The following is a 13258-nucleotide window of genomic DNA, read 5'->3' on the forward strand; positions in this document are numbered from 1 at the left end:
CCTCAGGACCCACACCACCAGGTTCAGGAACAGTTATTACCAACCAACCATCAGGCTCTTGAACCAAAGGTGATAACTGCACTCTACTTCACTCACCCCATCACTGAACTGTTCCCATAACTTATGGACTCACTTTCAAGGACTCTTCATCTCATGTTTTTGATATTTATTTCCTATTTATTAATTATTATTATTTCTTTTTTTCTATTTTGCATTTGCAGTTTGTCCATCCTGTTGGGTGTGGTCTTTCATTGACTCTATTATGTTTCTTAGACTTCCTGATTATGCCCGCAAAAAAATGAATCGTGGGGTTGTATATGGTGAAAATACATTTACTTTGAACTCTGAATGTTGGTGCAGTTGCACACAATGCTATCCCCCACAATGAGGGAAACATTTCTCCCCCTATTCTCAAGAGATTTTTGCATCGTGTCACAGCAGATATGTTATCTATCTTGGATCATCAGATGAAAGGAAAGATGGATAAGGTGACTGACCTTCATTTCTCGTAACATCTAATGTTATGCAGCCCAGAATTATGTACTGTACATTTTAATTAATAATAGTTCCTCGGAGTCATCAAAAGCACAGCACAAAAACAGGCCATTTGGTCCATCTAGTCCATGCCAAGCCATTTGAACTGCCTACTTCCAGAACTATAGCCCTCCTTAGCCCTGATTCTTGATGAAGCATAAGAAATTAGGAGCAAAAAAACCAAACTGCTGGAGGAATACGATGGACCAGGCAGCATCTGTGGAGAGAAAAGTCCATGGTTCGGGTCAAGATCTTTATCTGGACTCATGAAGGGTCTTGACCCAAAACGTGGACAGCCCATTTCTTCCATAGATGCTTTCTTATATATAGAAATACAACAATACTTCCCTATTTTTAAACTCCTTCTCTCTTGTGATAACTTTTGTGATTGTTGCACAACTACTAGATCTCTTCGTAACTTTCTTCATTTAGAAAATAGACTGCCTTTAGCTTCTAGTTAATGAAGTGCATGAGCTCACACTTTCCCATATTAAAGTCCATTTTCACCCACTTATTCACACCACCTATATCCAGTTGCAGAGTCTAAATATCTCAATTGAAACATACACTCCACATATTTTCATGTCATCAGCAAACTACTCAGATAGCTTATGCTCTGCCTGTTTCTCCATTATGAATCAAAAATATTTCAAAGTCAAAGTACATTTATTATCAAAGTATGTACACTTTTTACAACCTAGAGATTTTTACACCTTCTTACAAGCTGCTGCAAAACAAAGAAGCCCAGTAGAACCAATTAAAACAAAAGACTGCCAAACACACGACATGCAGAGGAAAAAAAGTGTAAACAATGAGTAAGCAAATAGCATTCAGAACTGAAGTTCACAAAAGTGAACACGAGGAAATCTGCAGATGTTGGAATTTCTCGGCCCGAAACATCGACTGTACCTCTTCCTAGAGATGCTGCCTGGCCTGCTGCGTTCACCAGCAATTTTTATGTGTGTTGCTTCACAAAAATGAGTTCACACCATGATAGTAGCAGGCTACAGCCACAGTTTGGTGCAGAGATGAGTAAACCTCGCGGAATGAAGAGCTGAAGCCCCCATGGTGCAAGAACATGTCTACCATATGCTAACATGAGAAAAATAATTCTGCTTTATTTTCTTCTTTCTTTAAACCCAGCTTCTGGGCACGTGGCCAAGTGGTTAAGGCATTCGACTAGCGACCTGAAGGTCATGAGTTCGAGCCCCAGCCGAGGAAGTGTCTTGTGTCCTTGAGCAAGGCACTTAACCACACAGTGCTCTGCGATGACACTGGTGCCTTGCCCTTCCCTTGGACAACATCGGTGTCATGGAGGGGGGAGACTTGCAGCATGGGCAACTGCCGGTCTTCCATACAACCTTGCCCAGGCCTGCACCCTGGAGAGTGAAGAATTTCCAGGCGCAGATCCATGGTCTCGCAAGACTAACGGATGCCTTTAATAAACCTAGCTTATTCAGTAGCTGTGCGCTGCACAGCGGTTTCAATATCAATGTGATCCTTGAGCTTGAGAGTTTTTAGGAAGAATTAAAATTTCTGGTTCAAGTTGTAACAGCAGAAGCCTCAAGTCCCCACATGTAACAACATCCAAGCAGTTTTTGTTTTTGTGAGTATGTGGTTCACTGCACTGGAGCCTCTTTCAACAAGGTAGGAGGATGGAAGTGCAATGGAGCAGTTTGCCTCTTCTCCAAAGACCAGGAAACTCTGTATGACAGTGTAACCACATACCACAAAAGCAGACATTTTTGAAAAGCATTTTTGCTTCTTCATCATTCTAGATTTTGATATTTTCTTCTTGCAAGCTCTCTTCCTATTCTTTCATCTTGCAAAGAAGTGGGTTAATTACTCAGTCTGGAATTTCCAGTCATTTCCAGATCGTTCAAGTCCTTGAATCGATTCTGAAATTCCTTCTTCGGTGACTGCAGGTGCAAGCAGTACTCCTACAAATTACCATCTGTGAAAGAGAGTTCCATACTTTCCATAAACAAGAGAAAACAAGAGTTGGTCAGGTCTCTCAGTGGGAGAGCATTTTGGAGATAGTGATCACGATTCTATCTCCTTTACCATAGCATTGGAGAGGGATAGGAGCAGACAAGTTAGGAAAACGTTTAATTGGAGTAAGGGGAGCTATGAGGCTATCAGGCAGGAACTTGGAAGCATAAATTGGAAACAGATGTCCTCAGGGAAACGTACGAAAGAAATGTGGTAAATCTTCAGAGGATATTTCTGTGGGGTTCTGAGTAGGTACGTTCCAATGAGACATGGAAAGGATGGTAGGGTACAAGATCTTTGGTGCACAAAGTCTGTTGTAAATCTAGTCAAAAAGAAGAGCGTATGAAAGGTTCAAGAGATGATATGAATCTAGAAGATTACAAGGCTGGCAGGAAGGAGCTTAAGAATGAAATTAGGAGAGCCAGAAGGGGCATGAGAAGGCCTTGGTGGACAGGATTAAGGAAAACCCCACGGTATTCTACAAGTATGTGAAGAGCAAGAGGAGAAGACACGAGAGAATATAGGACCAATCAAGTGTGACAATGGAAAAGTGTGTGGAGGAAATAGCGGAGGTACTTAATGAATACTTTGCTGCAGTATTCACTACTGAAAAGGATCTAAGCACTTGTAGGGATGACTTGCAGTGGACTGAAAAGCTTGAGAATGTAGATATTAAGAAAGAGGATGTGCTGGAGCTTTTGGAAAGCATCAAGTTGGATAAGTCACTGGGCCCAGACGGGATGTACCCCAGGCTTCTGTAGGAAATGAGGGAGGAGATTGCTAAGCCTCTGGCAATGATCTTTGCATCATCAAAGGGGACAGGAGAGGTTCCAGAGGATTGGAGGGTTGCAGATGTTGTTCCCTTATTCAAGAAAGGGAGTAGAGATAGCCCAGGAAATTATAGGCCAGTGAGTCTTACTTCCGTGGTTAGTAAGTTGATGAAGGCAGGATTTATGAACATTTGGAGAGGCATAATATGATTAGGAATAGTCAGCATGGCTTTGTCAAAGGCAGGTCATGCCTTACAAGCCTGATTGAATTTTTTGAGGATGTAACTAAGCACATTGATGAAGGTAGAGCTGTAGATGTAGTGTAGATGGATTTCAGCAAGGCATTTGATAAGGTACCCCATGAAAGGCTTATTGAGAAAGTAAGGAGGCATGGGATCCAAGGGGGCATTTCTTTGTGGATCCAGAACTGGTTTGCCCACAGAAGGCAAAGAGTGGTTGTAGGCGGGTCATATTCTGCATGGAGTTCGGTGACCAGTGGTGTGCTTCAGGGATCTGTTCTGGGACCCCCTACTCTTTGTGATTTTTATAAATGACCTGGATGCGGAAGTGGAGGGATGAGTTAGTAAATTTGCTGATGACACAAAGATTGGGTGTGTTGTGGATAGTGTGGAGGGCTGTCAGAGGTTACAGCGGGACATTGATTGGATGCAAAAATGGGCTGAGGTCCTGTGCCATGAGTCAAGGGGAACTGTTGGGCACCCTGGTTGCTAATTTATGCATCTCCAATCATGCTTGTTTGGTTGGTGAGGTCAGATGAGATTGCTGAACTTCAGATGAGTTGTGATGATGAGTGCTCATTGCTGAGAGGGCTATGGTCCTTCCTGCATTCCAGTGCCTCATCTTTTTTTTTTGCAAGTGCCTGCTCTACTAACAGTAGGTCAGGTGTTGTGCCTCAAGTTAGGGTGCTGCGTACCACTTTTCTTGAATCTTGAACTCCAATTATGGTATTGCTTTGCACTGCTGTAACTATATGTTATAATTATGTGGTTTTGTCAGTTTTAGTCTCTGGTTTGTCCTGTTTTTTTTGTGATGATATACTGGAGGAACATTGTATCATTTCTTAATGCATGCATTTCTAAATGACAATAAACGAGGACTGAGTGTCCTCATAATCTAAAAAAAAATTACTTTTATCTCCTCTAAAGCCCTCTTAGGACATGTAACCGCCCCCGTTGAATATCTCTGCCATAACAGAATCAATGAAAGACTGCTCAACAAGTGTGTTCAACCAGGGTGCTGAAGACAACAAACTGAAAATACAAAAAGAAGAAACAATGATAATAAATATATAAGCAATAAATATTGAGAACAAGAGATGAAGAATTCTTGAAAGTGAATCTGTTGGTTATGGAAACATTTCAATGGTGAGGCAAGTGAAATTGAGTGAAGTTATGGCCTTTGGTTCAAGAGCCTGATGGTAGAAGGGTAGTAACTGTTCCTTAACCTGGTGGTGTGAGTTCTGAGGCTCTTGTACCTTCTTCCTGATGGCAGCAGCAAGCAGAGGTCATGTTCCGGGTGGCGGGGGTCCCCAATGGTAGATGCTGCTTTCCTGTGACAGCATTTTAAAACGATGTGCTGAACGGTTGGGAAGGCTTTACATGTGATGGACTGGGCCATATCCAGTACCTTTTGTTGGATTTTCTGTCCAAGGGCATTGGTGTTTCCACAAAAGGCTCTGATGCAGCCAGTCAATATACTCTCCACTACACATCTAAAAAATTTTGTCAAAGTTTTAGATGTCTTGCCAAATCTCCGGAAGAAAAAGCTGCTGCGTCTTTTTCGTAATTGCATTTACAAACATTTGTACATGGTGGGCCCAGGACGAGTCCTCCAAAATAACTTCGACGAAATTAATGTTGCAAACCTCCTCCGCCTCTGATCATCTGATGAGGACTGGCTCATGGACCTCTGCTTTCCTTCTCCTGAAGTTCAAGACAAAAGAACTGATTTTGAACTTCAGGATGGTGAACTTGAGAGAACACACACCAAACCTCATCTAATGGTCAAAAGGGAGAGCAGCGTCAAGTTCCTGGACATCGACATCTGAAAGGATCTATTCTGGGCTCAACACATTGATGCAATCACTAAAAAGGGACACCAGTGGTTATATTTCATTAGGAACTTGAGGAGCTTTGGTATGTTACTAAAGATTAGACCATAAGACCATAAGACATAGGAGCAGAATTAGGCCATTCAGACCATCAAGTCTGCCCCGCCATTCCATCATGGCTGATCCCAGATCCCACTCAACCCCATACACCTGCCTTCTCACCATATCCTTTGATGTCCTGACTGATCAGGAAACTATCAACTTCTGCCTTAAATATACTCACAGACTTGGCCTCCACTGCAGTCTGTGGCAGAGCATTCCACAGATTCACTACGCTCTGGCTAAAAAAAATTCTTCCTTACCTCTGTTCTAAAAGGTCACCCCTCAATTTTAAGGCTGTGCCCACCATAGGAAACATCCTCTCCATATCCACTCTATCTAGTCCTTTCAACATTCGGTAGGTTACAATGCTATCCCTCCACATTCTTCTAAATTCCAGTGAGTACAGGCCCAAAGCTGCCAAAAACTCCTCATATGTTAACTCCTTCATTCCTGGAATTATACTTGGGAACTTCGTCTGGACTCTCTCCACTGATAATACATCCTTTCTGAGATATGGGGTCCAAAACTGTTGACAATACTTGAAGTGCGGACTGACTAGTGTCTTACAAAGACTCAGCACTATCTCCTTGCTTTCATATTTTCTTCCCCTTGAAATAAATGCCGACATTGCATTTGCCTTCTTTACCACAGACCCAACCTGTAAATTAACCTTCTGGGAGTCTTGCACAAGGGCTAAGTCCCTCTGCACCACTGACATTTGAAGTTTCTCCCCATTTAGATAATAGTCTGCACTAATGTTCCTTTTACCAAAATGCATTATCATACATTTCCCAACACTGTATGCCATCTGACACTTTTTTGCCCATTCTTCCAATTTGTCTAAGTCATGCTGCAATCACATTGCCAGAATCAAGAGGTTCTTGAAAAATCATGACCAACGCATCCGTTATCTCTTCAGCAACATCTTTCAGGACTCTAGTCCAGGTAACCTATCCACCTTAAGACGTTTGAGTTTGCCTAGCATTTTTTCCTTTGTAATTGCAATGGCACTCACTCCTGCCCCCTGACACTCACAGACCTCTGGCACACTGCTAGTGTCTTTCACAGTGAAGACAAATGCAAAGTACCCATTGTTCATCTGCCATTTCTTTGTCCCCCATTACTACCTCACCAGCATCATTTTCCAGTGGTCCAATATCAACTCTCACCTTCCTTTTACTCTTTATATAACTGAAAACAATTTTGGTATTCTGCTTTATATTATTGGCTAGTCTGCGCCAATATTTCATCTTTTCTCTTCTTACAGCTTTTGTAGTTGTTTTTTTTTGTTGGATGTTAAAAGCTTCCCAGTCATCCAACTTTCCACTCACTTTTGCTACCTGATATGCCCTTTTCTTGGCTTTTATGCAGTCCTTAACTTTCTTTGTCAGCCACGGTTGTCTACCCCTGCCATTTGAGAACATCTTCCTCTGTGGGACATATCTATTCTGCTCCTTATGAGCTATTCCCAGAAACTTCAGCCATCTCTGCTCAGCTGTCATGTCCACCGGTATCTTCCTTCAATCCACCTGGACAAGCTCCTCTCTTATGCCTCTGTAATTCCCTTTATTCCATTGCAATACTGATACATGTGAGCTATGCTTCTCTCTCTCAAACTGCAGTATGAATTCAATTGTATTATGTTACTATCCCCAAAGGGTTTCTTTATGATAAACTCCCTAATAAGGTCTGGGTTATTATACAACACCCAATCTAAATTAGCCTTTCCCCGAGTAGGGTGAAGCACAAGCTGCTCTAAAAAGCTATCCTGTAGGCATTCAACACATTCCCTCTCTTACAGTGACACACACCTGATTTTCCTAATCCCCTTGCATATTGAAGTCCCCTCTTACAATTGTGTCATTACCCTTATTACATGCCTTTTCCAGCTCCCTTTGCAACCTCAACCCCACATCTTAGGTACTATTTGGAGGCCTATATATGATTCCCATAATGATTTTCTCACCCTTGCAGTATCTTAACCCCACCAACAAAGATTCAACATTCTCTGACCCTATGCCACCTCTTTCTAATGATGTAATTTCATCTCTTACCAACAGAACCACACCAGTGCCTACGCCTTCCTGCCTGTCCTTTCGATACAAAGTACAGGCAGTCCCCGAATTATGAACATACGACTTATGAACAACTCGTACTTACAGAGGAAGGAGAATGCCGTCCGCCACTTAAAGTCGGATCACAACGCCATCCGCCATTTTAATTCGTTGCCGTTAACACTGTGTTGAGTGTGTAACTTTGAATTTGGCTTAAATTTTTCTTAGCAAGATTCACCCTGACCCCCCTCCTTTTCCGGTCAGCACCACCCCCATTTGTCCATTTAACCTGTCTCAGTGCAGGTGGACTTTAGGACCCGGGAAAGCTCAGGTCAGGACCCGCCGCCCATGGCTGCTGCTGAATCCGCAGCATTTCTGTTCCGTTGACGGAAAATGATCACGATTGAAAATAAAGTGGAAATAATAAAGCGATCGGAAAGTGGTGAAATGCCATCGGTCATTGGAAAAGCATTAAACTACAGTCGGTCAACAATCGGAACAATTTTAAAAGGATAAAGGATAAAGTGAGAATGATGGAGCATGTGAAAGGCCCTGCCCCAATGAAAGCTACAATTATTACTAAGCAACGTACTGATTTAATTATTGAAATACATATGTTTCTTAAGTGTTTTATATGCATAGAAAGGTAAAATATATACTATATACTAAGACAAACATTTGACTGACGCTAAATAATACTGGATGTACCTGTTCCGACTTATGTACAAATCCGACTTAAGGATGAACTCAGAAACGGAACTCGTTCGTAACCCGGGGACTGCCTGTATATTCTTTAATGTTAAGCTTCCAACTATGGCCTCCTTTCAGCCATGACTTAGTGACGCCCACGACATCATACTGACCAATCTCTAATTGCATAAGAACATAAGAAATAGGAGCAGGAGTAGGCCATTTGGCCCGTCAAGCCTGCTCCACCATTCAATAAGATCATGGCTAATCTGGCCATGGATTCATCTCCACCTGCCTGCCTTTTCCCCATAACCCTTAATTGCAAAAATATATCCAACCTTGTCTTAAATATATTTACTCCACTGCTTCATTGGGTAGAGAATTCCACAGAGTCACCACTCTCTAGGAAAAGTAGTTCCTCCTCATCTCCACCCTAAATCTACTCCCCTGAATCTTGAGGCTGTGTTCCCTAGTTCTAGTCTCACCTACCAATGGAAACAGCTTTCCTGCTTCTATCTTATCTATACCTTTCATAATTTTATATGTTTCTATAAGATCTCCTTCCATTCTTCTGAAATCCAGCGAGTACAGTCCCAGGTGACTCAATCTTTCCTCATAGTCTAACCCCGTCATCTTTGGAATCAACCTGGGGAACCTCCTATGCACCAACTCCAAAGCGGTATATCCTTCTTCAAGTAAGGAGACCAGAACTGCACGCAGTACTCTAGGTGCAGTCTCACCAGTACCCTGTACAATTACAGCATAACCTCCCTGCTCTTAAATTCAATCCCTCTAGCAATGAAGGCCAACATTCCATATGCCTTCTCGATAGCCTGCTGCACCTGCAAACCAACCTTTTGTGATTCACGTACAAGCACTCCCAAGTCCCTCTGCACAGCAGCTTGCTGCAATTTTTTACCATTTAAATAATAATCTGCCTTTACATCTGTCCTTCCAAAGTGGATGACTTCACATTTGCCAATATTGTATTTCATCTGCCAGACCCTTACCCACTCACTTAACCTATCTCTCTGCAGGCTCTCCGTATCTTCTGCACAATTTGCTTTTCCCCTCAATTTAGTATCATCAGCATACTTAGATCAACTACACTTGGACCCTCTTCGAGATCGTTAATGTATGTTGTGAACAGTAGCAGGCCCAGTACCGACCCCTGCGGCACACCACTCACCATTGATTGCCAACCAAAGTAACCCCCATCTATCTCAACTCTCTGCTTTCTTTTAGTTAAACAATCCTCTATCCATGCTACTACATCACCCCCAACTTTATTCATCCTTATCTTATGGATAAGCCTTTTATGTGGCACCTTATCAAACGCCTTCTGGAAATCAAAGTAAATAACGTCCATCTGTTCCCCTCTATCCAATGCACTCATTATATCCTCAAGGAGTTCCAGTAAGTTTGTTAAACAGGACCTGCCTTTGCTGAATCCATGCTGCGTCCATCTGATGGATCCATTACTTTTCAGATGCCTCGTTATTTCTTCTTTAATGATGGCTTCAAGCATTTTCCCAACTACAGATGTTAAACTAACTGGACTACAGTTACCTGCCTTTTGCCTACATCCTTTTTTGAACAGTGGCATGACATTCGCCGTCTTCCAGTCTGCCGGGACCTGCCCAGAGTCCACAGAATTTTGGTAAATCATCACCAAAGCCTCTACTATAACTTCTGCCATTTCTTTCGATACCCTGGGATGCATTCCATCAGGACCAGGGGACATATCTATCTTCAGACCCTCAAGTTTGCCCAGCACTACCACTTTAGTGATAGCTATTGAACTGAGGTCTTCATCTCCCATCGCATCCGTAGCATCTCTCTTTGGCATGTTAGATGTGTCCTTCACTGTGAAGAATGACACAAAATAGTCATTCAAAGCCTCAGCCATTTCCTCAATACTCAATATCAATTACCCCTTCTCGTCCACCAAGGGATCTACATTCATTTTAGCCACCCTTTTCCACATCATATAATTACAAAAAATTTTACTATCCACTTTTATATTTTGTGCTATTTTCTTCTCATAATCTAGCTTCCCTTCTTTAATGCTCACTTAGTGGTACTTTGTTGCTTTTTAAAGTTTTCCCAATCTTCCAGTTTCCCACTACACTTGGCAACTTTGAATGTACGAGCTTTTAGTTTGATGCCTTCTTTTATTTCCTTTGTTATCCAAGGCTGGCTCTCCCCACCCTTACTGTCTTTGTTTTTAACTGGAATATACTTTTGTTGAGCACCATAAAAAATCTCTTTGAAAGTCTTCCACAGTTTCTCAACCATCCCACCAGATAGTCTGTGTTCTCAGTCTACTCTTGACAAATCCTCCCTCATCCCATTGTAGTCTCCATTGTTCAGACAAAATACATTCGTTTTAGATTGAACTATTGCAGCCTCCATTTGTATGAGGAATTCAGTCATACTGTGATCACACTTTCAAGAGGATCCCTAACTACAAGATCACTAATTTTACCTGTTTGTTGCACAGGACCAGATCTAAGATAGCACATTCCCTTGTAGGTTCAGTAACATGCTGTTCAAGGAAGCCATCACGGATGCATTCTATGAAAACCTCCTCAAGACTGCCTCGACCGACTTGATTCACCCAACCTATGTGCAAGTTAATGTTCCCCATTGTAACTGCTGAGCCATTCTCACATGCCTCAGATATTTCTTGGTTTATTGCCTGTACCATTGTAATATTGATTGGCACCTGATTAGTTCCAAGGGTTTAGATGGGACAAAGTTTGTTAAGTGTGTCCAGGAAGGATTCCTGTCACAATACGTGGACAGGCCGACCGGGGGAATGCCATACCAGATCTAGTACTAGGTAATGAACTGGGTCAGGTTACAGATCTCTCAGTGGGTGAGCATCTGGGGGACAGTGACCACTGCTCCCTGGCCTTTAGCATTATCATGGAAGAGGATAGAATCAGAGAGGACAGGAAAGATGGGGAAGTTGTTTCCCATGATGGGGGAGTCTAGTACGAGAGGGCATGACTTAAGGATTGAAGGGCGCCCATTCAGAACAGAAATGCGAAGAAATTTTTTTAGTCAGAGGGTGGTGAATCCATGGAATTTGTTGCCACAGGCAACAGTGGAGGCCAAGTCATTGGGTGTATTTAAGGCAGAGATTGATAGGTATCTGAGTAGCCAGGGCATCAAAGGTTATGGTGAGAAGGCGGGTGAGTGGGACTAAATGGGAGAATGGATCAGCTCATGATAAAATGGCGGAGCAGACTTGATGGGCCTAATGGCCGACTTCTGCTCCTTTGTCTTATGGTCTTATGGAAAATTTTTAATTGGGGAAGGGCAAATTATGAGGCTATAAGGCTAGAACTTGCGGGTGTGGATTGGGATGATGTTTTTGCAGGGAAATGTACTATGGACATGTGGTCAATGTTTAGATATCTCTTGCAGGATGTTAGGGATAAATTTGTCCCGGGGAGGAAGATAAAGAATAGTAGGGTGACGGAACCATGGGTGACAAGTGAGGTGGAAAATCTAGTCAGGTGAAAGAAGGCAGCATACATGAGGTTTAGGAAGCAAGGATCAGATGGGTCTATTGAGGAATATAGGGAAGCAAGAAAGGAGCTTAAGAAGGGGCTGAGAAGAGCAAGAAGGGGGCATGAGAAGGCCTTGGCGAGTAGGGTAAAGGAAAACCCCAAGGCATTCTTCAATTATGTGAAGAAAAAAAGGATGACAGGAGTGAAGGTAGGACCGATTAGAGATAAAGGTGGGAAGATGTGCCTGGAGGCTGTGGAAGTGAGCGAGGTCCTCAATGAATACTTCTCTTCGGTATTCACCAATGAGAGGGAACTTCATGATGGTGAGGACAATATGAGTGAGGTTGATGTTCTGGAGCATGTTGATATTAAGGGAGAGGAGGTGTTGGAGTTGTTAAAATACATTAGGATGGATAAGTTCCCGGGGCCTGACGGAATATTCCCCAGGCTGCTCCACGAGGCGAGTGAAGAGATTGCTGAGCCTCTGGCTAGGATCTTTATGTCCTTGTTGTCCACGGGAATGGTACCGGAGGATTGGAGGGAGGCGAATGTTGTCCCCTTGTTCAAAAAAGGTATTAGGGATAGTCCGGGTAATTATAGACCAGTGAGCCTTACGTCTGTGGTGGGAAAGCTGTTGGAAAAGATTCTTAGAGATAGGCTCTATGGGCATTTAGAGAATCATGGTCTGATCAGGGACTGTCAGCATGGCTTTGTGAAGGGCAGATCATGTCTAACAAGCCTGATAGAGTTCTTTGAGGAGGTGACCAGGCATATAGATGAGGGTAGTGCAGTGGATGTGATCTATATGGATTTTAGTAAGGCATTTGACAAGGTTCCACACGGCAGGCTTATTCAGAAAGTCAGAAGGTATGTGATCCAGGGAAGTTTGGCCAGGTGGATTCAGAATTGGCTTGCCTGCAGAAGGCAGAGGGTCATGGTGGAGGGAGTACATTCAGATTGGAGGATTGTGACTAGTGGTGTCCCACAAGGATCGGTTCTGGGACCTCTACTTTTTGTGATTTTTATTAATGACCTGGATGTGGGGGTAGAAGGGTGGGTTGGCAAGTTTGCAGATGACACAAAGGTTGGTGGTTGATAGTGTAGAGGATTGTCAAAGATTGCAGAGAGACATTGATAGGATGCAGAAGTGGGCTGAGAAGTGGCAGATGGAGTTCAACCCGGAGAAGTGTGAGGTGATACACTTTGGAAGGACGAACTCCAAGGCAGAGTACAAAGTAAATGGCAGGATACTTGGTAGTGTGGAGGAGCAGAGGGATCTCGGGGTACATGTCCACAGATCCCTGAAAGTTGCCTCACAGGTGGATAGGGTAGTTAAGAAAGCTTATGGGGTGTTAGCTTTTATAAGTAGAGGGATAAAGTTTAAGAGTCGCGATGTAATGATGCAGCTCTATAAAATTCTGGTTAGGCCACACTTGGAGTACTGTGTCCAGTTCTGGTCACCTCACTATAGAAAGGATGTGGAAGCATTGGGAAGGGTACAGAGGAGATTTACCAGGATGCTGC

The sequence above is a fragment of the Mobula birostris genome, chromosome 2 (genome assembly GCF_030028105.1).
Source record: "Mobula birostris isolate sMobBir1 chromosome 2, sMobBir1.hap1, whole genome shotgun sequence".
NCBI classification, from domain to species: Eukaryota; Metazoa; Chordata; class Chondrichthyes; order Myliobatiformes; family Myliobatidae; genus Mobula; species Mobula birostris.